The following is a 26,789-nucleotide window of genomic DNA, read 5'->3' as shown; positions in this document are numbered from 1 at the left end:
ATCGAGGGTAATCTCTACATCTCAAGATCCTTAATTTAATTACATTTGCAAAAACTTTGCCATATAAGTTAACATTTACACGTTCCAAGAATTAAGACCCTATATCTTTGGGGACCATTATTTAGACTACTGCATATGGCATAAGTAAAAATCAGTTTCTTAAAGGAACACTCATACACTGCTAGTAGGACTGCAAATTGGTACAGCCACTATGGAAAACAGTATGGAGGTTCCTCAAAAAACTAAGAATTGATCTACCATATGATCCAGCAATCCCTCTACTGTGTACTTACCCCAAAGACTTGAAAACCTACATCTGAAAAGATATTTGCATACAGATGTTCATATTAGCATTATTCACAATAGGCAGGACATGGAAGCAACTGAAGTGTCCTATGATAGATGATTGAATAAAGAAGCTGTGGTACATATAATCAATGAAATATTACTCAGCTATAAGAAGAGATGAAATACTGCCATTTGCGACAACCTGGATGGACCTTGAGATAATCATGCTAAGCAAAATAAGCCAGACAGAAAATGTTGAAGATCACATAATATCACTTATATGTGGGATATAAACCTAAAGGCAACAAAGGAACAGGACAAACAAACAAACAGAGACTCATGGACATGGACTGTAGACTAGTGGTTACCAGAGAGTAAGGGGTGGATGGGGTAAAGGGGATCAAATATGTGGTGACAGAAAGAAATGTAACTATGAGAGGTGAAGGCACAGTGTAAATATATATATGCCTTACTGTTAAAGTGTACAGCTGAAACTTACTGGCTTTCGTTAACCAATGTCACCATAAAAAAAAAAAATTAATTAATTAAAAAAATCAGTTTCTTGACAAGGCTGATCAAAAATTTGGGTTTAACATATCTTTAGGCTGGCTTGACTAGGATAATTGGGTCCTAAATTCTATGTAATCTTCCTAAACTAACTTCTTCGCTCATGTGCCTGATTACAGCCAACATTTCATGCCTTGACTCTCCTGTTAGTGCAATGTTTGACCCAGTTTTTTAAGTTTCAAGACTCCTATACAGCATTTTTATTACCCCCTCCCCCCTTACTCTTTCCACAACCACCTATCCCATAATATCTGCATATAAAAGCATTGCTTACCCCTTTCCAAGACATTTCTGGTTTAGGCTTTGAGCATCTCCCTATTGTAATCATCCCCATTAATAAAGTCTTTCCTTACTAATATAAATTCTTACATTTTTTTCCTTCTTTATACTTCATATCATTATTGTAACTGGTCAAGAAAGAGAAGACTTTTATGCTGTTTAGAGAGTCAGCTTGCATATATATGAGCCATAGAAAGCCTACAGGAAAGGCATCTCATTCCGTGTGTATCTGGTACTACTGGAAATTAAAGTGTTATTAGAAAGGATTCCTGTCATGATGATGATGATACTAATAGCTAAATCACACTTAGAAGCCAGGCACTGTTCTGAGCATGTCATACATGATCCTTCATGGACTTTTTGCAGCAATCCTACGACGGTGGTTCTCAGACTTGATTGTGCCTCAGAAGCACCTGGAGGGCTTCTGAAACCAGATTGCTGACTCCCATTCTCTGAGTTTCTGTTTCAGTGGGTCTGGGATGGGGTTCCTCAACTGGCTTTTCTAACAAGTTCTTTTCAAAGTTGTTGCTATTGGGGGACCCACTTTGAGAACCACCGCTATAGGAGATGGGTGCTACTGGATGCTCATTTTACAAATGAGGATGGCCACAATGGTGAGGTGTACAAAATCAAAGGGAGTGCCAGGTTCCTCTCTCCAGTGAAGAAGTAACTTAAATGTGCTTTAGGCCAGTAGGACTTAGAAAAGTAAGCTGAATTTTGGGGACTTTGCCCTTGTCCCTCGCCTCCAGCCCCCATCACTTACTTGGCAAACTGAACTCTGGGTGCCAGAGGGCAGCAGGAGAAGTAAAATATGAGCACTGAGGTCATTGTGAGATACTGTACCACAGCTCCCCAGGGCCAGGCTCTCACTTTGGCACCTGCTTACCTGGTGTCATGCTGAAAGGAGGAAAAGACAGGTGAGCCACACAGAAGGCATGCAGCTGCCTCCTCTGGGCTGGGCTTCCGTATCTTCCCACCCCACCAGCTTCCAGGAGGGTGTTTTGCCCTGTGCTTCCTGCGTGTTTCCTTGCTTGCTCATTTCTTGGAGGCAAAAGCTTTGCACCTTACCTATGATCAATTCATTGACAGATATTTAAGCCTACCTCTGATAACAATGGTTTAATGACTCATGGTTTTGAGAAGCTCAGTTATTACAAAAGTAAGGTTTATTCATTCACCAATTCTAAAGACACACATAAAATATTCTTTAAAAAAATTTGAGACCTCAGAAAGCAAATAGAACCATATAATCAAGCATTCTTGATTTCTATATAATCCCCTCAAAAGCCAAAAATCAGGGAAACTTTTTCAATAGAAGCTTTGACAATTTCGCTGAGTCACTGACTTCATTCTAATGGTTTGTGATTTTTTTTCTTATGTCCTCTGTGTCCCCTCAATACCAGTGGTTGCTGCCTTTCTATGTTGGTTTCATTGTCCTCAAAGCGGACATGTAACTGTGGTCAAGTACATCTAAACTTTATCCTCAAACCCATAGGATCCATTGAAGAACCCAGCTTCCACTTTAGAGAACTAACTCTCTCTCTGAATAAGGAGTCTGATCTTTCTTTGGGATCACTGATAACACCTATGCCAGATGCATAGATGTAAGAGTTCAGTATAGAACTCAGTTCTGGTCCAAGAATGCAACAACATTTCTGTTAAATGATTTTATTATTAACAGTGTCCTGTGCCCAGATGTCAGTCTTCCATTCTAGGAGGAGAAATCAGGCAGATGGCAGAGTGCCCAGGTGCCTCCAGTCTGATAACCCGACTGCATGTTGAATTAGTAAGGCTTGGAATCTGATTATCCTGACTGTTTCCTTGCTCAGCATCCCAGGTTTACTGTCCAGGGAGCAAGGATCACACACGGTTACCATTCCCAGTCTAATTAGCATTTATATTATGGATATGAAATGTGTGTCTTCTAAATCCACCCACCCGTCTGCACAGCACTCTACCCCTCATACACTTTTCAGTTTCTAAATTTCCATGGGCTCTGTGTAAAAAGTAACTGACATGCAATGCTCAGTGATAGTGTCCAGTGATGGTTGCATGACTGTGTAGAAAGTGAGTGGGATTTGATTGAGAACATTTGGGAAGTGGTAAAAAGTATCCCCCTGCCCCCCCACTGAATTTGAAGAGGGAAATGAGACTAATGATAATTTGAATGATACAAGAAATGTCTTTTACTGTCATTAAGAAGACAAGTAAAACTAAATCATATATCTTGTTTTCCTAATGAAAGCATCTTGAGAACAGAGACTTAAAAAACTTTTATTTATTGTGTTGAGGTTCCCAGTGTGTGGTAGACACACAGTAAATATCATTGCAGAATGACAGTTATTAGGCTAAGAGAGAAATTGTTGCTAGTCTGGCTCCAACTCTCTGGGGCCCCTTGGCCTCAGCTCAGTGGGTTTCAGGTGGATTTGGGGGAACTTCTCCTGTTTCCAGGACACAGAAATCCTAGTCCCCCTTCACTGTCCTTGAAAATATTAGAAATTCCACAGTGTAGAATTATCTTGTTCCTTAGAGAGTATTTAAATCAGGAACTAGCCAGCAAAGGTCCCTAAGGTCTTACCACTTCATCTTCAGGGTCCTGGTGGAGTCTAAAACTCTGATGGAGTCCACCATCAGAGTGGTGCAAGAGGGCCCTGTGGAATCTTGGGATAATAAGCCAAGTAGCTATTATTGCATGCCTGATCCCAGAAAGTGAGACTCTCTCTTGCTGCCCTTCTTCTAAGAGAACCCTGGAGGGACGTTGAGAAAATAGAGAACTAGTTTGAGGTGTGTGAGAGAAATGCTAAAAATGAACATGGAGGTACAATTCATCTTAATCAGGTTTTTAATCTGGTAATTTCCAAGAATACTAGAAAATATAGTCATTTGGCATAATGTTGCATTACCTCTTGTGATACATATTAAAGATCTAGACATTGCACCTGGCAGGCAACCACACCTTTCTGTAAGCATAATGGGGAGTTACCCTTTGAAAGTGAATTATTTGATAATTTTGCTAAATTTATGAAAGAGTAGAGATCTGGGGATTTGTCTGAACTTTTCTGTTTTATCTTTTGGTTTTTCTTTTGGATTTGAAAAGCAATGAAAAACCATTTATGCTTTCTCTTCTTCCTGTTTATTTTATTATTTTGATTGAGGTGGAAAAGAGAGTTGATGAATAAGAATGTTTTGCTGGAAATACTAAACTTTGATAGCCAAAATTATAGAATATCCCAAAACTTCTATTTAAAAATCTTTCAACACTATAGCCTCGTTTGCATTAAAACAGTCAGTGGAAAAATGACAAACCAATAAAAGCACAGTTTTCAGTACCTCTTGACCCAATTTTCTACCAAATTTCACTGGCTTTGGAATATAGACAATTTCAGTTTCATCTTTAATAGGCATAAACTTTGTGCAAATGACTTACTCTAAGTCTTGGTTTCATCCACTTATACCCTTATAAGGTTTAGTAAAAATTAAATGAGATAACATGAGTATCGATATAAGCAGCCATTTATAGAATTTCTCCCTCAAAAATGAACATGTCCTTAAGAATGGTCATTCAATCGAAAGTCATACTAACATTTTAGCAAAAACTGTTGCCATTGAGATATTGGCTATTGATCATATTTATTGATTTACCATTTATCTAGAATTCTACTGTAAGGCATTAGAGAAGTTTTTTAACTTGATTCAGAATAAACAGCCCTCAGTAACCATAAACCATAAAAACTGACATCCTTCCCTTTCAGGATGGTTCTCTGCCAGATTTCTTCCACTGTTTCACCTATCGTTCTAAGAAGCTATCCTCTCCAGGGATTCATTTAGACCTATGAATGGGCTTGAAAGCCTCTAAGAAGAGTGATGGAATTGTACAATATGCTTCCAATTCCATTTGAGGAAAAGCGATGGGTGAGAGACAAAGGGTTTTGAGGGATTTTAGCCTAATTCACACAGTCCTGGCTTAGAGTGCCAGGCCTGAGTCCAGAGTGACACGAATGACTGGGTCTTGCCCTTCCCACCAGCCCTTTAGCCAGATCCTTGGAACTGCGTTTGGTCCATTTTTTTCCTTTGCGCATAATCTCCACTCTGTTCCTCCTGGGGAAACTGTGTAAAGTATTGGAATAGGAAGGGCAAGGGACATGATAGCACAATGGCCTGATTCAGGAAATGATGTTTTGCCATTCATTCATTCTATAAATCCCTTTTCTGGCAGGCCCTTTGCTCAGGAATCATTGATGAACTAATACTGATACATACCCTGCGCTGGAGAAGCTTACTTACATCCAATGGAACAGTTGGAGTGAATCAAATATTCCCTTTGGATGGTATATAGACTTGTGCTTCTTTTCTTCCCCATTGACCTAACAATCTTGGCAGTTTCTCATTCTGTGGATCTCTAAAAGGTTTCCATATAGCCATCCTATCATCCTAGAAGGGGCCTCAGAAAGTATGTAGACTCCTTTTCTTCAGATTTCATAAGGAAAAAGTAGTCTTGAATGACATTAAATAAAAGACATTTTGATCAAGGCTGCCTAGTGCCCTTCATCATGGACCAAACATGCCTAATTGATTCAGGTGTTTCTGCCTGCCTGGATGACCTGGTATGTGGTCTCAACCTTCAAGCAGTCTACTATTGACCCTCGGGCTGCCCATGATGAATCCCTTTGGTGATCTCACTATTAATCTGTGCAGGTCCTGCTATGTTAACAGAGAAAACAAGGGGTGATATTCTGATTAGAGAGGTCAGGTAGCAACAGAATGGAGCAGCCTTTGAAGTTTAACCCAACGCTGTCAGCACTTTAGAGTTCTTTCTCAGGGAGCAAAATGTTTATTTTAACAGAATGAGTACAGAACCCATCCCCTGCCTACCGTGGAAGATATTAACAAAATGTCTAGGATTGTAAATGGTATCAAGTAATATAAACTCTTTTATTTTGGGTCAAATACTATACTATGGACATCTTTCATTGTCAATATACATAGCATTTCATTGTTTGACGTGTAAATGAAGAGGGGCTTATGTAGTAAAGCTGACAAGCTCAGTAAAAGTTGTCTCCCAGGCTGATCTGATCATAAATTCCTATCTGGACAGGTCATGGTGGGTGGTCATGCCCCAGGTCTGTAAATTTCTTAGTAAAAGTTTTATTTCTGTCTTAAGCAAGCCCTGTCCATTGTTTTTGTACATCTAGGTTAACATACCTTTGAAATGCTCTTTTTCAGACCCCTCGGATGCATAATCACCTTCAAGGGAGCACATGATCTTGTTACCTGTATACCATCCTGTACCCACCTATGCAAATGAAGTACGTATCTTTTCATTTTACTTTTTACCCAATCATAGGGATTTCCATGCCTTGCTTTCTCCTGCCTACTTAATCTACTACCAATGGATTTCATGTAATCTTCCTTATGTTCCCTCCTTTGATTCCAAATACATAAAAAGAAATGTAAAATTTCTATTCTCTGGAGTATTATCTCAGTCTGTTGAGATCTTGCTTCTGAGCATGTCCTCAGTTTGGCTCAAATAAACTCTTATAAAATTTCCTATGGGTTTGGTCATTCTTATGTTGACAGACCATATCATTTAACACTCTCCTTTTCTCTTATCGATGGACATTTAAATATTTTTTGTTTTCCATTTGCAAATAATACTGCAATGGATATCTTTATAGATGTGTACAAATATCATAAAACTGACTCCTGGGAATGGAACTACTTGCTGAAAAAATTTATTCCATTGGGTACTCTCACATATTGTAAATGAGAATGTGCATTTCCTCACAGCTTGTAAACCCGCTCATTTTATAAGCAAAAAGTGATCTAATTGCTGTTTTCCAACATTAAGAACCCAACGTGCCATAGACTTTACATATAGTTGGAATTAATTTAATTTACTCCTTGCAAAAACTGTGAGGTAAGAACTGCTAGCTATTTTACAATCGAAAAGCAAAATACGAGCTAGCTGTGCGCCCTTAGGCAAGTAATTTAAGCAATCTCGTACTTCCAGTCTTCTAGTAGAAAACAGAAGTGGTAATTCAATCCTTATCTACTACATGGCTGTGACGATCAGTTTTATGTGCCAGTTTAGGTCGGCTGTAGTCCGTAGTTATTTAATAAAACAGTAATCTAGGTGTTGTCATGCAGATATTTCATAGATGTGATAAAAATCCATATCAGTTGACTTTAAGTAAGGGAGATTATTTCATATAATTAGGGTGAGTCTGATTTAATCAGATGAAACATTTTAAGAATAGAACTGAAATTTCCCTGAGGTAGAAGATACCCCACCTGTGGATTTAGTTGTGCCTGAGTGTTTCAATATGTTTTTACTGATGGCCAACCCCACAATTGCATAAACTAATTTCTTTCAATAAATCTCCTGCTGGTTTTGCCTCTCTGGTTGAACACAATGGAGATGTGTTAAAAATAAAAGTACTGAACATCTGCAAGGTGTTTTATGGTGCCTGTAAATTGTGTGATGGATATGATACATTTACAGTTTAAATATGCTGTGGAGGATGGCAGCATAGGAAGAAGACTGAAAAGACTGGGCGCTAGGATGTGGTTTAGCCACCAGCAGGCTTTATAATTTTGAATAAGTGATGTAATCTCTCTCTGGGCCTTCATTTCCTCACTTATAAAATATACAAGGAAGGAGTTTCACCAGATGGACTGTAAATACCTTTTCAGGGCTAAATAGTCTAGAATTATGAATTTACTTTATATCCACAATTAGGCTTTAAATCTTTTTTATTGTCAGCTTTGAGGTTTCATTTACGAACAGTAAGATTCATCAATTTTAAGTGTACAGGTTGGTGAGTTTCTCTATAAAGTTCCCTCCTGACCCTTTGTAGTCTATCCCCTCCCCTAAGCCTGGCCCTTGGCACTCACTGATCTTCTTTCTGTCACTAAAACCTTGCCTTTGTTATAATTTTGTATACATAGACTCATACAAAAAAGAAATGTCTTCTTTTGTGGCTTTTTTCACTAGGCTCAATGCTTTTGAGATATATATTTATGATTATTAGTGCATTTTGTTATAATTTCATATTGCCTACTTGTATATCTTCTAAAATAGACTATGTCCTTTGCTCATTTTCTACTGGGTCATTGAACTTTTGTAAATTTCTTAGAAGCACATTTTTTAAAAGTCTGTGAATAATATGAAAGTTGATTTTATTTTTATTTTTAAGCTTCTTAAGTGTCTTTTTTTTTACCCAGTGGCCTACTTAGAACACAGATGGCCATAGACATCCCCATTTTTTCTCTCTTCTGCCATCTCTTGAGGTACTTCCTCCTTTCCACCTCTCAGCTTGCTGCACAGGAGCACACTCTGGCCTGTTGTTCATACTTCTCAGATGAGACTGAGAGGCCTTGGAAAAGGGAACTCCTGCTTATACCCCTGCTTCTTGGTGCCCATCTAAGGGTGGTTTCCCAGTTACAGAATTACAGAGTTCCCTGGGCCTGCTCCATGTCCCTGAACCTGTGTACTCGGTCCTGGGACTAGGGACCCTACATGGCCAAAGGCTGGATTTGCTTTGACCTGCAGCTAAGCCATCTTTTCCCTCTGTAACACAGTATGTACCAAGGGGTGGAGAATGAACTGTCACCCTCATCAAGTTCTGCCTCATTACCCACCATAAATACTCAGGAAACCTCTGTAGGGCGGGACATTCTCTGCAATGGCCCCCTCTAATCCTTAGTGAAAAGGGATCACTGGGCAGGTATGCAGGGCTGGTGGCTGGGGGCGGGGTTGGAGAGACAAACGGTGATGGGAAACTACTAGGACAGACAAGGTCATTTCAGCCCTACTCAGCCCCAAAGGACACCTGGATGCCACCCCCAGGTCTCTCGTCCGGGCTATACCATCATGTCGCAAAGCTAGGAGCAGCCCACCATGTCTCATTGCCTTGTACTGGGCAGCTGGGAGAAGGGCAGGCTTTGATCTACTATACTGGGACAGATGTGTAACTGCCTTCCCAGAGAGATCTTGTGGCCCACAGGGGTTAGGGCCTATTGGGTGCCATCAGCATGGTACCATTTCAGGTGCACCCCCAGGTAAGTGGACCAGAGTCAGTGCCTAACCACCAAGGCTTGATACCTGAGGTAAAATACATCTTGTTTTCTAATCAGCCAATTGGGCTCACACTAGAGGTACACAACTTACTTATGAACTGGGGTGACCTTGTGTAATTTTCATAGAAAGCTTGAATAAGTTCAGACACGTACAAATGGATTTTGTTCAATTTTTCTTTTTTTTTCCCCTGCCTCTATCTAATACAAGATGGAATTAAAGAGGATACACAGCAGAAAGGAGTAATTTGGAATGATGACAATGAAAAAAATAGTCTTGGTTTAATTCCAATGCCCACCTAATATCTCTTTTATTAAAAGCTATTAACTAGAAAAATTTGTGTAACAGTCCTATGATAATTTCATATAAGTTTTTGTTCCAGAATTTCTTTATGGAACTCTCTAAAATTCTCATCTCTTAACCAACTGAATCTATCTTGGAATCTTCAAATTCCCCAAATCTTTAGAGACGTGATGGTCAATCACTGGTCAGGGACATTGTAAAAGGATTCTGGAAATTTTGCCTTAATGATTAACAAAGGCCCTCCTAAATATTTATCTGATTCCAAGATCCCCAAAGAGTGGAAAAATTTCTCAGCATCTTTCCTGTGGAAAGACCATCTACTCCATCTTCTGTTGCAACACAAATAACCACTGTGAAGGTCAATGGTGAATTTTAATGAGTTTATTCTATCACATGTGACCCGGGTAGGCTTGGGCTTACAGGTATGTTTGTGCTGTTTCATATTCAAATGCACAGTTCCAACAATTTATTTTATAAGTAGTACTCTTTGTCTTCCTTGCATTCTCTCAAGCACCAAGTACAGTGGCATCTCCATGTGGGTGCTCTGTAAACACTAATTGGTGATGACCAGGATAATGATAGTGATAAATAGCCCCATGACATTGATGAATCATTTGGTGGAAGAGAGAAGTATGTAATGTTACTTCACCAAACAGGTAATGTTTCATACCTCAGAGTAACACAGGGCATTATGCCTGTCTGTGCCTAGTCACTATTTTGAGTCAGAGGCAAAAAGGCTCCTTTGTAGAGAGCAGAACCTTGGAAAAGTATTGATCTTGTAGGCAGACGATTAATGTTTCCTTAGGTTCAAGCTACTATCAAAGCTTGGCTCCTTCATGAATTGACAATCAAATCAACAAAAGAATGAAGCAAGAAGTTTGAACCAGATAATAAAAGCAAATAAACTAACTCATCTAACTATTAACACTACAGTGGTATTGTTCTTACTGTCCGGTGGAAAGGTCTGGACCTTTTAAAATAAATTGGCTATGGAATAGACAAATTTACAGAAAAGCTTTTCATTTATTTCGGGAGATTGCTGATATTCAAATATTTTTGACCTTCAAAATTGCAGTTTCAAGTAGTTCAAGTTAATAAAAGATTTAAGAATTCTTAACTTGTTTAAACCTCCAAGCCTTTTCAAATGTTCTTCTTTCTGTATGACATGTCTTTACTTCCTTTTTAGCTAGTATACTTATAGTCATTCTTTAATATCCAGCCGAAGTGTCATCATCATTATCTGACCAGTCACCCAATACAGGATAGTTTTTCTTTTTCTTTTTTTTTGCATTCTCATAGGGCAGATTGAAATCTTCCTTTGCGAACACTTATTACAACATATTATAGATATTTTCTTTGTGCCTATTACCGTCAATTGTATTATAAGGTAATCAAGTAAATAGATTAATTTTCCTAATTTGCAACATTATAATTTCCAAAATTATAAAGCAATATTAAAATTGTAAAAAAAAATCTTTTACTTAGAATGTGTCTATATAAACATAGAAGAAAACTAAAGCAAAGAAACTAATTCTTAATACTTGTTTCCTGGCAAATTCATAATTATTCTCATTTGATCTTCTTTTTTAGGTCTAAGTGAGGCAAAAAAAGTTTGTTTTCTAGACATTAAATTTCATGTTAAATTTTAAATAAAAATCAAGACAAAAACTTTAACTTAAAATTTAAAATAATAAAATTTTGTAAAATTTTAGATTTTTTTAATGTAATTTATTTCAACAGAAGCCAAAATCTGCCACTCAGATGTAGTTCTTTGTCAATTAGCTGTTTTAGGTCAGGGTTGCAATATCTCAGACAAGTGATATACAGTCTTCACAATCATTAACACTTTTACCAAGGAGAATCCGTTTAGTAAGTTTGGCACTCTCCAGTTGCTAAAGTTCATAGCATTCTCTACTGATTCCCCCACAGCATTTATTTGCATTTTCCTGTTGGTTCTCCAAAGCATTCCAGTTTGCAACCTCTGTCTTAGATAACATTGATGGCTCTCCTCTTTTGCTCCTTCAATGTGTCGAAAACATTGAGTCAAGGAATTAAGAGGGGATGCCTTGATTCTACCATAAATTTCACCTTATGACATGTTTTGTTTTCAGAGTGTGAGCAAAGGGAGACAAAATACTGGAAGACACTCACTTCTCATAATCCAGGAGATGTAAATTAAAATAAGACATCTTTCTAGTTTAAACTTTCAGTTTTGCGAAAGTTAAAAGATTGGTAATATTCAGGGTTAGTGGGAGTGTGGAGAAATGGGTCCTCTTGTTTGCTTTTGTAAATCGATGTACTTTTTTTGTTCAGGTACTGGGAAATGTTTATCACTTTTGAATATATATACTTCATGTATTCAAATATTTTTATTGCTTTTGTTTGTGACAGGAAACTCAAAAATAACATAAATGTTTATCATTTGAGAAATGTTCAATTAGAGTGATACATGTACAAACATGGAAGTGTGTCCAGCATTTATGGCTGAGTCAAAAGCAAAATCCAGAACAATATGCATAGTGTGAATCTATTAAAAACCAAAATAAAATTAAAGCATTGTATCTATGTATTTTGATAAATGGAAATAAGTTTATATAGAGAGAAATCTAAAAGAATATGTATCAAACTATAACAGTTATCTGTGGCAATGAGAAAGAATGGGCTATGTTAGAAATGTTAACTTTATACTTCATGTTCTTTTTTATTATTCAGCATCTTTTATTTAAATTAAAATTTTAATTAAAATTTTAAATTATTTTTAACAAAAATTTTATAAAACTTCTATAAAAGTCACATAGTTCAACCTTTCCCTAGCCCCCAAATATACAAAGGTATGCAGTTAAAAGTTTTCTTCCATCTATATCCCCACCCGACCCATGTAGGATCTACTGTCAGTTTCTTAGGCATCCTTCTAGAATTTCTTTGTTTCTAAGGACAAATACAAATATATAATTTTATTCTCTTCTTTTCTTTTCCACAAAGTTAGCACATTATATCCTACTTAACACTTTATTTTTTCCCATTCAACAATATACATGTTTGTACTGTTTGATAAAAACATTTTATAGTGATATTTATTCCTCTGAAATTAAAAAATATGAGAAATGTTGGCCCTTGGGGAGGTTGGAGTCACAGCTGTAGGGAAGGATTACTCATCTTTCACAAAGATGGCCGGGACACTTCAGCAGTTGGAAAGCAAGACAATATTTCTAAAATCGAGTCAAAAGTAGCTTTTCCAAGCAAAGAAGTATTTATCAGCAGATCATGAATTTCCCCTTCGAGCACTGAGTTTGCTCCATTTAGAAATGTAGTTCCACATCTCTAGACAGTTAGTCACTGCCTCCTTGTCTTGAAATACCTCTGTGAAAGCACCTGGGGTTCTTTCCTCACATGCCTGTCCTAAGGACTTCTCTGCTGTGAGAAAACAGTGTACAAAGGGATTTAGTATATGGGTGCAGAGTCAGAGCAGAGACAAGTCAGCCATTCTGTAGCTTTACATCTGTGAGGCCTTAGGCAGTTTATATACTTCCCCTAAGTCTCAGTTTCCTTATTTAGGAAATGGGGATAATAATGATTACTTCCTCATAGGATTGTTGTGAAGATTAAGTGAGATAATATATGTAAAGCATTAGCATATAGTAGAGTTAATTTAATACTGCTTTACTGTGAAGTCAAAGCAAAATCTTTTCAGAGGTCTTGCTTAATTCAGAAAATATTGATTAGAGAATTTGATGCTCAGGCAGTCCTCATTTATTTCTTTACTTCCTATGAGCCAGGTTACTAAATGGGTGAAATAAGCCATAAAGTATAGTGGTAAATAAGCATATATGTTTAAAGCCAAGATACAATTAGCTAACATTATCAAATTATATTCCCAAACTGATAAAATTCGGTATACATGTCCTAGAACTATACCCACACAACCTAAAATATAACCCATTCTCTCATGTTTGATCTGTCATGATATAGATGATGTAGTATTTTAAATTACAGATAACTTTACTTGCCTTATTAATATTTAGAAGATCATTTAAGGCATGCTAAGATGGCACAAGTTTTCTTAACAACTGTTTGAAATTACAGTGAGATGACATTTCATATGTATGAGAATAGATAAAATTAAAAACGATGCAATACTAAGTGTTGGTGAGGATGTGGAACAATTGGAACTCTCACATATTTTTTACTAATGGGATGTAAAATGGTAAAACTATTCTGGAGAAGAGCTTACCAGCTAATTATAACATTAACCACACCTACTCACTGATTCAATTCCACATTTAGGTGTATACCAAGTTAAAACATTCAGAGCAGCTTTAATTCATAATAGCTCCCAACTGGAAATTGATGGGCAGGTATCCATCCACAGGAGAATGGATAGACACTTTTTAATATTTTCATATTCAACAACTAAAAAAAGGCCAAATTATCTCTATGTGCAACAAATAACATTAATGAATCTCAAACACACTGTGTCAGTGGACTTGTGGTCAAGATGGTGAAGTAAGAAAACACACCACCATATCAAAATTACAACTAAACTGTAGAACAATTTTCATTGTGAATTGCCTGAATGAAGTCTAGCTGAATAGAAGTTCTACAACTAAGGACATAGAGAAGAAGTAACCTTGAGACTGGTAGGAGGGGCAGAGATACAGAATAGGCTGGTCCCACACCTGTGTGTGGTCGTTAAAAATCAGGAGGTATATTTTGGCTGTGGAGGTCCCCCCCAGAGGAATGAGGGGTCCCAGCTATACACCAGGCTCCCCAGCCCAGGGTTCCAGTGCTGAGAAGAGAAGTCCTCAAACTTCTGGCTGTAAAATCCAGAGAAGTTTGTAGCTAAGTAAGATAGAGGGCTACTGGAATGCCTGATGTTCCTCTTAAAGGGCCCACACATGGACTTACTTGCCGATATACTCACTTGCTTTGAGCTCCAGCACTGGGACAGCAGCGTAAGGTGCCAAGGACATACAGGGAGAACTGAATTATCTGGCTTCAGGGCAAGGGCTGGAGGGGCAGCTTTTTCCCAGACAAAAGTGCTGGCAGAACCCATGGTTTCTTTGTTGGGCCCTCTTTCTGACCTAGCCTGCAAACCCAGGTGGTCATATCTAAGTCTCCATCGACTGGTTAACACTGGTCACCCTGCCCTGTTGATTCCCTGAGATCCTACCCAACCTAACTTGTGGCCTGCCCAAACCACTTTCAGTGGCTTTTTAATACAAATGGCCTGTCTTATCTCATGCTGAGGACTTAACTAAAATCTCTCAAAGGTTCACATAATGCTAACAAGTAGCATCTGGCCTCAGAGTGCTCCATACCTTTGCTGAGGAGCCACAAGCCTGGTACTAGGAGGAGCCAGCTTCAGTTCATAGCTTAGCATTTCCCAGGCACCTCCAAGCCCAGCATAAGTGGCAGTTACCTGAAGATTACTTTGTAGCTCATACCAAGTGGCCTCGGGCAGGGCACAGGTAGCAGCTGAACTTGACCTGCAACAGAGCTCCTCCTAAGAAGCCCAGAACCAACACACCTGGTGGCCAGCTTCAGACAACACTAGAGGACTATCCAACCACCTCCACAAATGACAGACCCAAAGGGCAGACTGGGCAGACACAAGAGCCTTGCTAAAATGAATCTTGCTATGTAGGGTCAGTCCCTATACAACAACTCCTCCCCTGTAGTTACCGGTCACTCCTCACGACCAATCAGCCTGTGGGTCAATCTGCAAACAGCAACCAAGTTTCAACTACAAAAGAGGGCACACACAACCCATACAAGGGACATACCTGCAGCATCCGGCTCAGGTGACCAAGGAGACTGTGCCACTGGGACTCATAGGACACCTACACCTTATGTACACACCTTATGTGTACATCTTATACACCTTTTGTATAAGGCCACTCTACCAAGATTGGGAGACATAGCAGCCCTTCCTATTACATAGAAACAAACACAGGGAGGCAGCCAAAATGGGGTGAAAAAAAACCCAAAAAACATCCTAAATGAAATAACAGAACAAAGCTCCAGAAGAAGAACTAAACAAAATGGAAACAAACAACTTACCAGATGCAGAGTTCAAAATTGGTTATAAGGATGCTCAGTGAACTTAGGGGAAGAGTAGAGAATTCAGTAAGAAACTTAAGAAAGAGATCGAAAACATAAATATGGAGATAGAAAGCATTAAAAAACCCAGTCAGAAATGAAGAATACAATAACTGAAATGAAGAATACATTAGATGAAATCAACAGTAGATTAGATGAAGCAGAGGATCCAATCGGTGATTTAAAAGATAAGGTAGCAGAAAATGCCCAATCAGAATAGCAACAACAACAAAAGAATAAAAAATGAGCATCTTTTAAGGGCCTCTGTGACAACTTCAAGTGTACTAACATTTGCAACATTTGCAGAAAAAGAGAGAGTGCAAGGAACTGAAACCCCATATGAAGAAAAAATGACAGAAAACTTTTCTAACATGGTGAAAGAAATAGACAAGCCCAGGAAGTGCACAGAGTCCCAAGCAAGATAAACCCAAAGAGGCCCACACCAAGTCACATCATAATTAAAATGCCAAGATTTAAAGACAAAGAATCTTAAAAATAGCAAGAGAAAAGCAATTAGTTACCTACAAGGGAGTTCCCATAAGACTATCAGCTTTCTCAGCAGAAAGATTTCTCAGCAGAAACTTTGTAGGCCAGAAGGAATTGGCATGAAATGTTCAAAGTGATGAAAAGTAAGGACTAACAACAAGGATTACTCTACTTAACAAGGCTATCATTTAGAATGGAAGGACAAATAAAGAACTTCCCAGACAAGAAAAAACTAAAAGAATTCATCAACTCCAAACGAGTATTATAAGAAATGTTAAAGGGACTTAGAAGATGGAGGAGGAGGAGGGGCAGGTGGAGGAGGAGAAGAAGGAAGAGGAGGAGAAGAAGAAGAAGGAGAAAAAGATTAAAAAATGTGAATAATAAAATGGCAATAACTACATATCTATCAATAAGTACTTTAAATGTGAATGGATTGAATACTTCAATCAAAAGATAGGGTGGATGAATGGATAAGAAACAAGACCCTTACATATGCTGCCTCACAAGAGACTCACTTCAGATTGAAAGACACACACAGACTGAAAGTAAAGGGATGGAAAAAATATTTCATGAGAGGTCAGAAGCATGGCAACGTGAGAGGTCACCTTGGTCTCTGTCCTTAAAATTACAACAAAGTGAACAGATACAATTGAACAGATAACACCCAGCCTAACAAAGGAACACTTCTGAGAGATCTGCATATCAGAGCATCAGAAGGTGGGTGAGTTGGATGAGCAAGGGAGGAGAAAAAGGAGAAGAGAGGAGACCGATGCTGTGAACACAGCCTGAAGCTCCCTGAAGGATGTAGGGAGAGGAGAGGAATTAGGTGGTGGTTTGCACTCTTTGTAGCCCCAAGCATTCCTGCCTGAGTGATCAGCATATTCCACGTGGCAGAGACCAGTGAACAAGGCAGAGAATAGGGCAGAGACAGAATATAGAGGGGCAACAGCTGTGTTTGCACAATTGCCATTGCCAGCTAGAAAGCTGAATCATGAAGCCTGAGTGACTCCCCCCACCCTCCCAGATCTTGCCTTCCCTTACCCTCTCAGAGCTAGCAGCAGGCTTCAGGGAAAACTGCAGCAGTGAGTACCCCAGGAACTGAAGAGACACACGCTATAGCTGGTCACAGTGACGGGGTGGAGATATAGAAGCAAGAGAGCTGAAGCTTGACAGCCGGCATTACTAGAAGGAAAACAGCCATAGACATACCAGAAGCCTCTCGACCCCAACCCACTCCCACTCATCTAGGCTGATTAGGGAGGAGACAGCCCAGCACTGCATCTGGCTGCTGGATCAGTACCGGGACTTAAGGGGCTCTTCGGAAGTTTGGATCCCCATTGCCCTTCACATTCTTCCTAGTATCAAAGTGACCTGGACACAGAGGAGACACACATCTCCTGAGAAATCAAGATTTTTTTTGTGTGTGTATTTTTTTTTTTTTTTTGGTCACTAAGCAGAGATCCAGAAGGCCTGGTTGGTACAGGAGGATTGTGCACTATCTACTGGAAAACAAAAGAAAAACCTATTCTTATTAACTTGCTAAATAGAGATCACTCTAAATAATAATGAAAAAATTTTTACAAAGCAGAGTACATTCTCACAAATGTTCAGGTGGAGAAATAATCCATCTAGTACCATGAACAACCAAGGTTATAAGGCAGCTCAGAAAGAAAAGAAAAAATCTCCAGAACATAAACTTAAAGATATAAAAATATGTAACTTAAATGACAAAGAATTTAAGATTGCACTTCTGAAAAAAGTCAACATGATGCAAGAAAATTCTTATTGGCAGTTCAATGAACTCAGAAACAAAATCAAAGAACAACAGGGTACTTTACCAAGAATACTGAAGCTCTAAAAAAGAACCAAATAGAACGTCTGGAGCTGAAGAACTCAATAATGAGATAAAGAATGAAACAGCAAGCTTAGGAAATAGAACTGACAAAATGGAGGAAAGAATTCGTGGTACTGAAGACATAAATCTGAAAATGATGCAGATGCAAGAAGAGAGAGACTCGACAGTGAAAAAATAAAAGAAAGAACTCTTAACAGAATTATCTGGCTCCATCAGAAAAAGCAATATAAGAATAACGGGTATACCAGAAGGAGATGAAAAGGAGATGGGAACAGAGAACCTATTTAAACAAATAGTCGATGAGAACTTCCTAAACCTCTGGAAAGAACTGGATCTTTGAATCCAAGAAGCAAACAGAACACCTAATTATCTTAATCCAAAATGGCTTTTTCCAAGGCACATTATATTCAAACTGTCAAAAATTAATGGCACAGAAAGAATTCTCAAGGCAGACAGGGAAAAGTAGACCATAACTTATTTTTAAAAAACCCATTAGATTATCATTGGATTTTTCAGCAGGAACTCTACAAGTTAAGAGGGAGTGGAATTAAATATTCAAATTATTGGAGAAAGAAAAGCAAAAATAAATGAATGGGACTCTATCTAACTAGAAAGTTTCTGCACAGCAAAAGAAACCTTTAATAAGGTAAAGAGACAACCATCCAAACGGGAAAATATATTTGCAAGCAATGTTTCTGATAAGGACCTAATATCCAAAATATACAAAGAACTCATACAACTCAATAATAACAAAAAAACTCAAACAATCCAATTAAAAAATAGGCAGAAGACCCAACCAGACACTTCTCCCAAGAAGACATACAAATGGCCAACAGATATATGAAAAGATGTTTGACATCACTAGCTATTAGGAAAATACAAATCAAAACCACGATCAGAAACCATCTCATACCTGTTAGAATAGCTATTATTAACAGGACAAGTAATAACAAGTGTTGGAGAGGATGCAGAGAAAAAAGAACCCTCATACACTGCTGGTAGGACTGCAAATTGGTACAGCCACTATGGAAAACAGTATAGAGGTTCCTAAAAAAATTAAGAATTGATCTACCATATGATCCAGCAATCCCTCTACTGGGTATTTACTCCAAAGACTTGAGAACCCCTATCTGAAAAGATATTTGCACATCGATGTTCATAGCAGCATTATTCATGGTGGCTAGGACATGGAAACAACTGAAGTGCCCTACAATAGATGATTGGATAAAGAAGTTGTGGTATGTATATACAATGGAATATTACTCAGCCATAAGAAAAGATAAAATACTGCCATTTGCATCAAGATGGATAGATCCTGAGATTATCATGCTAGGCCAAATAAGTCAGACAAAAGTTGAGAACCATATGATTTCTCTCATGTTAAATATAAAACTGAAAGCAACAAGCAAACAAGACAAAAGAATAGAGACTCATGGACACTGACAACAGCTTAGCGGTTATCCCAGGGAAGAAGGAAAGGAGGGTGGTAGATAAGGATAAAGGAGTCAAGTTTATGGTGACAGAAGGAAATTTAAGTTTGAATGGTGAACGCACAATATAATATATAGATGCTGTATTATTGAATTGTACACTTGGAATCTATATAATTTTATTAATCAATGTCACCCCAATAAAAAAGCGGAGGTAGCAATACTTATACCAGACAAAATAGACTTCAAAAGAAAGGCTATAATGAGAGACAAAGGAGGGTCCAGTAATCTCATTTCCGGGTATTTATCCAAAGAAACCCAAACACTACTTCGAAGGGACATGTGAATCCATATATTTGTTCACTGTAGCATTATTTACAATAGCCAAGATATGGGGGCAACCTGGGTGTCCATCAGGGGATGAATGAATAAAGAAGAGGTGGTACATATATACAATGGAATATTTTTCAACCATAAAATATGAATGAAATTTTGCTACTTGCAACAACATGGATAGGCCTAGAGGGTATTGTGCTGAGTGGAGTAAGTCAGATAGAGAAAGACAAATGCCATATAATTTCACTTATATGTGGAATCTAAAGAACAAAATAAACAAACAAAGCAGAAACAAACTTGTAATACAGAGGACATTTTGACAATTGCCAGATGGTGGGGGGGTTGGTGGGGTGAAAAAGGAGAAAGGATTAAGAAGTACAAATTGGTAGTTACAAAAGTCACGAGGATATAAAGTATAACATAAGAAATATAGTCAATAATATTGTAATAACTATGTATGATATTAGATGGGTATTAGATTTATCAGGATGATCTCTTTGTAAGTTATATAAATGTCTAATCACTATGTTGTATGCCTGAAACTGAAATAATATTGTATGCCGACTGTAATCGAAAAATAAAAAAATATTATTAAAAAAATACTATGTCAGCAAAAGAAGCCACCTATGAAAAAGAACATTTTCTATAATTACATGAAGTTCAAGAACAGGAAAAACTACTCTATACTAAGAGATACAGAAAAGTGGTTTTCTTGAGGTGAAATATTGACTGGAACAGAGCATGAGGAAACTTTCTAGGATGATGGGAATTTCTGTATCTTGATTTGAGGGATAGGTCTATGGTTGCATACATGTGTCAAAACTTAACACGCTATATACTTAAGAAATATTAATTTTATACTACATGAATTGTATCTACTTCAATAGAAACTTTGTTATTATGAAAACATCGAAGAGCAAAGCAAAACAACAACAACAACAGAACAAAAAACAAAAAAAAGTTAAACTGTAAAAATAGAAATCTGTGTCGGAGAATTGAGAAGATTTATTTTTAGGGGTGGGGTGGGGGAAGCAACTGTAGAAAGTTGTCAAGAATCTGTTTATCAACTCTAGAGCGATGCCCAAAGTAAGACTAATAAATATCTGTGCTTGTTGATGTTGGTAGAAATAAGAAGGTGACGGTCGTTCTCCTTCTGAAAGCTTCTGGGAAACGAAAGGCTGACCTTCCATTTGTCCCTCCATTTAGTGCCTGCAGCCTGGCTGGGTTCATCCACAGCCAGAGGCAGCAGCTCCAGTGGAATGAAGCTGTCTGAACTCAGGATAGCTGCTGAGAAACCTGTTCACCAATCTGGGCTTAACTTTCTTTTTCTTTATACTATTCTGAAATACTCAGCTGACATAGGATTTAAATAGCATTCTCTCATCTTTAATGCTGCAGGAGAAATATTCGTTACCGAATTCAGGTTTTATTTGTAAGACAATAACATTTTCCCCAGGTCCTTAGTCTTTCTAAAGAGGAGCTTGAGAACATCTCCTGGAAGGCTAAGATGCAAGCAACCTGCTGGGAAGAGAAGAGGTGGAACAGCAGGAACCAAACTTTCACTCAGGGGAAAGGATTTTATTCTTCTGTATTTGACTATTGTTTGGAAAGTTTTTTACTCTGCCTTGCTTGTCTCTACTAAACTGTATGTCTCAAGTCATTTCATACAAAATAAAAACTCCAAAATGGTGATGCTTTCAAGGATTTACTATACAAATTCTTTAAAAAAATTATTGCTTTAGTCAACCATTTATTTAGTTATCTGGTCCAGCACTCCAAATTTTTGGAGATTATGAGTCCTTTCAATATATATTTCCCTCCTCAGATTAGATTTTTTAAAAAATGCTAAGTTTCCAGAAATCTGATATTTGAAGCTGTTTCCTTCACTTGTCACTAGTGTACAATTAAATTCAACTTTATTTGTTGTTAGTTATAAATAGGTTAAGAAGTGAAAACTTTAAAGATGCCTAGTTTAGTTCCTTTTTTATCTTAGCCTAGTAAATTATTAATCCTCTCTCTCTTTAAATGCCTAAATAAAAACCATTATTTAAAATGGATTTTTAGTTAGTTGTTAATAGAAAAACTCTCTGGTCACCCTATACCTTGGCTAAGAGAAATCTAAACAAAGAAAAGAATTGGCTCCCATCTTCTCTCACCTGCCTCTTCTGTACCCCATAGGGTGGCCTGCAGGCAGATGGGTGCAGGAAGAATAAACAGAGGTGTAGTCATATGAAGGCTCGGTGAGGTCAAGGAAGTAATGCTGGCCCTAGTGCATGTCACTCAGTACTATGGTGTTTATAGGGCTGTTTCACAGGGTGCACCCTTATGTCTGTCCATGTGAGCTTCACAACCACCCAGGGAAGTAGTCACTTGCTAGGGCAGATACGCCTGTTTCTATTATCCAAGTGAGGAATCTAAAGAGGTTACATGACCATGCATTTCTTGGGGTAAGTGGTGACATATCTGGGACTAGACACTGTGACTTCTCAGTCCAGAGCTCCTTCGCATGTGTGATGCTGAGAATGAGAACCACAAAGCATAAAACAGCATCTTAGTAAATAAAAGTATCTGATAGCCTCAAGTGCTTCCCTTCAAATCCCCATTTTCTGCTGAAAGGTTCTTATCCCAAAATAAATACAATCTCCTTCTTACCACGTTCAGTTCTTTCCCTCTGGAGTGAAATTAATTCTGCCTCTTCCAGTGGGTTTTGAAGGCAGCAGTGTGATTATAAGTCTGTGGAATCCTACTTATAATCCTCTTACTTTCCCATTTCTGCATAGCCCATGGATATTTTATAGATTTGCTGGACAAATGTGACTTTTTCTGTCATTTATTATCTATTCTAAAGCAACATCAAAGAGTTGGAAGTGCTAGCTACAAAGCTTTTCTCCTACCACTCTGTGGCTTGTTCATTGAAAAAGCATGGGAAAATTGCTGGATTTTATAGAATGTCTTAGATCATTTGGAGTGAAGGTACACAATTGGGGCAAAAAAAAAAATCTCTTTTGAATTAGAAATAGTAGAGAAGAGAAAAAGTATCTTGAACTAACACTTTAGCAATTTAAATTAAATCATGATTTGACCAACTAAGAAAGTTAAAGATGGCTGATGACTTAAAGGTTTCACCTCAAATTAGTCTATTCTCAGTTTTGTCCAAAATATTTACATTAAGTAAAGATAGTTTTCTCTTACACATTGATTGCCAGTGATTGTATGCCTGCTTTAAAATAGCAGAAATAGTCATGTAAGTTCCTTGTAACACATTCTGCAGTCTTGCAGATTGATTCATCCACTTGACTATTATAGTGGATTATATAAGTACCTTTAAATATTTTGGCCCAAGAAAATTAAACACTAACTTAACCTAAGGATTAAACACTAACTTAACCTAAGGAGGTTAACTAAATTTAGGTGAACTCTGATTTCAACTCTGAAAGAAACATCAACATTTTCTCCAGGTCATTCAGCACCGCTATGTCTTTCCAGATGAGAGTACTTTAGGTTTTGTTTGCCTCTCACTGGCTAAGTTGTCAGGAAAGAGAGTCTGATGCAGCTTCAAGGACAATGGACCATAGACAGAAAACATTGGATGAGGTTTAGGCTTAAAAGGGAGAATTGAAAAATTCACATGTCCTTATTTTATACAATATTCATTATAGTCTCCAAATATTTCACATTTCTGAGTAGCACCAGAAGGATCCATTAATATAAAATAAAAAATATAAAAATATATAAAATTAAAAAAATAAAAAATATGAAAATTAAAAAAAATTATTTCCAGGCAATTTTACAGGAAGTGGAAGAAATGTTCGCAATGACCACTTGTGATGTTACTACGGTGGTTAATGTCTCTCTAATCTTTATGAGATAGAGGCAAAATATTTTATTTTGTGTGATGTGAAGTCATAGCAATTGGTTTCTGATTAATTTGTCATGGCTGTTGAGGTACTCAATTCTTCACAGTGTCATCACTGGGCTCACTCTTTTTACCCCATTCTGATAGTACACCATAACCATCATCATCACTTTTGTTTCCCTGTGTCCTCACAGATGGCCCTAAATAGCCTTTCTAGGCTTATCTCTCACTCTCTCCCATGAAAGATCCATTTCAGACATGCTGCATTGATTACTTGACGTTGCTCTGTGGAGGTTTCCTGTGCCTGTGCCTTTGCCCAAGCTGTTCCTTTCACCTGAGATGCTCTTCCTTTTCATTCTACCTTTTTGAATGTCTGGTTTGAGAAATTCTGCTCATTCCTTAAGTCTCCTGTCAAATGCCAGTAAATAAATTTCCTCATGTTTCCACAACCCTGGACCTTAAAACTATCAGAACACCTGTTACGGTGTTTTGTAATTTTTTTTTTTTAGAAATTCTTGCTAGGTTGAGTTCCTCAGAGTCATGCTTATGTCTTCCAAACCATTGACTCCACTGTCCCAGTGACTGGGTCAGTAGGTGCTTGATTAATAAGTAAGCTTGTATGCTGCATTAAAAATGTGAGCAGCAGCACCTAATGATGACTTCCAATTACTTTAGATTTTAACATTTTTCTAATATGCAAAGTATATCCATGCATATAGTTGCCCTCATTTTGGTCATTTTAAAAATGAGAAAATTAAACTGAAATATTCACGTTTATGTCTACAGTTTTTCTTCCAACTAATAATCTATGAAATTCAACCAGGACATGTTGGTTAGCAACTGTGGGAGCTTCCCGCTTGAAATGCGAAACTGGTTCCCATATGCGGGGGTGCGAGGAGAGAACAAAGAATGAGGCAGGACATTTGAAATTGGTAGGCAGTTTTTATAAGAAAGGGAACTTACATATGAGCTTTGTTCTGGGTGATCACAAGACAGGTAGATATCCGCTCACACCCATTACAACTCAAAAGTTTATATAAAGGCCTTAACTGGGTTTAGTCATATATAGCATCCAGTTGGTCTTAACAGCATCTCACTCTCTCAGGCTATATCATTGGAACAGCTTCCACTGTGGTAATGATAGGCAGAGCACACATTCTAAGGACAAAGGTGGGTGCGAGGTGTCTCCGATTGCCCAGGTCTAGCTCAAGGGTCAACCAGCAGTCTTGTCCTCTGATTACCTCCTCCAATAAGGCAGGTGAAGTTTTCTTCTTTATTATATGAAGAAAGAATTTTATGAATAAATTAATAGACAAGTAAATGCAGGAAATGTATTTGAATTACTGAGAGGAAAAAAATGCTTATAACATATTAGCATTGTTATTATCTGCATTGAAATTACCTGAAAATTATATCATCTACTTATGAAAATAATTACTCTGGTTTCTCTTTATCAACAATTAAAACAAATTACTAGGAAATTTGATTCAGATATTCTACAATTCAGGAAATCATCATTATAATCATCATCACATCATCCTGGTAGCATTTCTTAATAATTTATAATATGTTAGGTATTGTTAGTTAATTTAAGTGCATCATTGCATTTACTTTTTGCAGTAACTACTACCTGAGAGAGTCTCTGAACACTTGCCTTTCCCAATGTTGCGGAACTCTAATTTAGTCTATGTAAAAAATAAGAAAACTGACAAGATGTGAAACCTGAGTAATTAATAACTCAAATGGTTGTAAGATCTTTCTGAATAACAAATGACAGATAATCCAAATCAATTAAATTAATTTTTTAAAAAGAAATTTGGGAAATGAATTGAGATGTTCACAGAGTTGATGTCAAGACTGGAGAAATGGATATCGCAATTGAAACAATCAGAATCCAGGGAAACTGGCATCAAAGTAGCAGGAATTATTCATCAGTGTGGTCAGGGCTCAGGCATTGGAATAAATGAATTCAAACTGTTTTTTCCATTCTTATATCACTCGTTCATGATTCAGAATCCTGGAAGACAGTATGTTCCAACATCTCGTTCCTTATTTGGAGGAGGACAAGGCGCTTCAATTATAACTCCATCAAGATAACATATAATGGGAAGAAACAAGTTGCCCAAAAGAAATAGATTGCTCCTACCAATACAAGAAGAAATGGATTCTGATGGCTAAGAAATGGCCATTGTTCACCATAGCAGCCCCAAATGTTCAAATAAGTTTTTTATAATTAAATTTTTTATGTTGAGATAATTATAGATTCACATGGCAGTTGTAAGAAATAATACTGAGAAATCCCATGTACCTTTTATTAGCATAAAAACAGACACATAGATCAATGGAATGGAATAGAGAGCCCAGAAATAAACACACACATTTGTGATCAATTAATTTATGCAAAGGAGCCAAGAATATACAATGGGGAAAGGATAGCCTTCAATAAATGGTGTTGGAAAAACTGGATCGTCACATACAAAAGAAAAAAATTGGACCACTATCTCATGTCATACACAAAAATTAACTCAAAATAATTAAAGACTTAAACATAAGACCTGAAACCATAAAAATTTTAGAAGAAATCATAAATGGTGGGCTCCCTGATATAGATCTTAGTGATATTTTAAAAATATGACACCAAAAGCAAAAGCAACAAAAGCAAAAATAAACAAGTGGGGTTACAACTACATCAAACTAAAAAGCTTCTACACAGCAAAGGAAACCATCAGCAAATGAAAAGGCAACCTACTGAATGGGAGAAAATATTTGCAAATCATATATGATAAGGAGTTAATATCCAAAAGATGTAAAGAGCTCTTACAACTCAATAGCAAAAATACAATCCAATTAAAAAATGGGCAGAAGATCTCAACAGACATTTTCTCAAAGAAAACATATATATTGTCAACAGGTACATGAAAGGATAATCATCAGGGAAGTGCAAATCAAAACCACAATGAGAATGAACTCATACCTATTAGAATGGCTAGTAGCAAAAATGACAGGAAATAACAAGTGCAAATGAGCATGTGAAGAAAAGCAAACCCTTGTGTACTGTTGGTTGGATTGTAAATTGATGCAGCCACTATGGTGTGCTGGCTGGAAAATTACTGTTTGGCTATCACCCATGGGAACATAACACTCTAATAATAAGTTTTCTGCTCCTGTACCCCCCTCTTGCACAACCGACCTGTGGGTTGACAGTAAAAAGAG

General features: G+C 37.5%; 1 pseudogene; it reads left to right on the top strand.

The window, feature by feature from the left end:
• The window catches only part of LOC120591535 (vesicle transport through interaction with t-SNAREs homolog 1B-like), a 55,878-nt pseudogene that overhangs the window by 3,457 nt on the left and 25,632 nt on the right, over nt 1–26,789 (top strand).

The sequence above is a fragment of the Pteropus medius genome, unplaced genomic scaffold, assembly GCF_902729225.1.
Source record: "Pteropus medius unplaced genomic scaffold, Ma_sr-lr_union100, whole genome shotgun sequence".
NCBI lineage: Eukaryota > Metazoa > Chordata > Mammalia > Chiroptera > Pteropodidae > Pteropus > Pteropus medius.
Note: the sequence above shows the minus strand (reverse complement) of the source record. Positions and strands in the feature narration are given on the sequence as shown.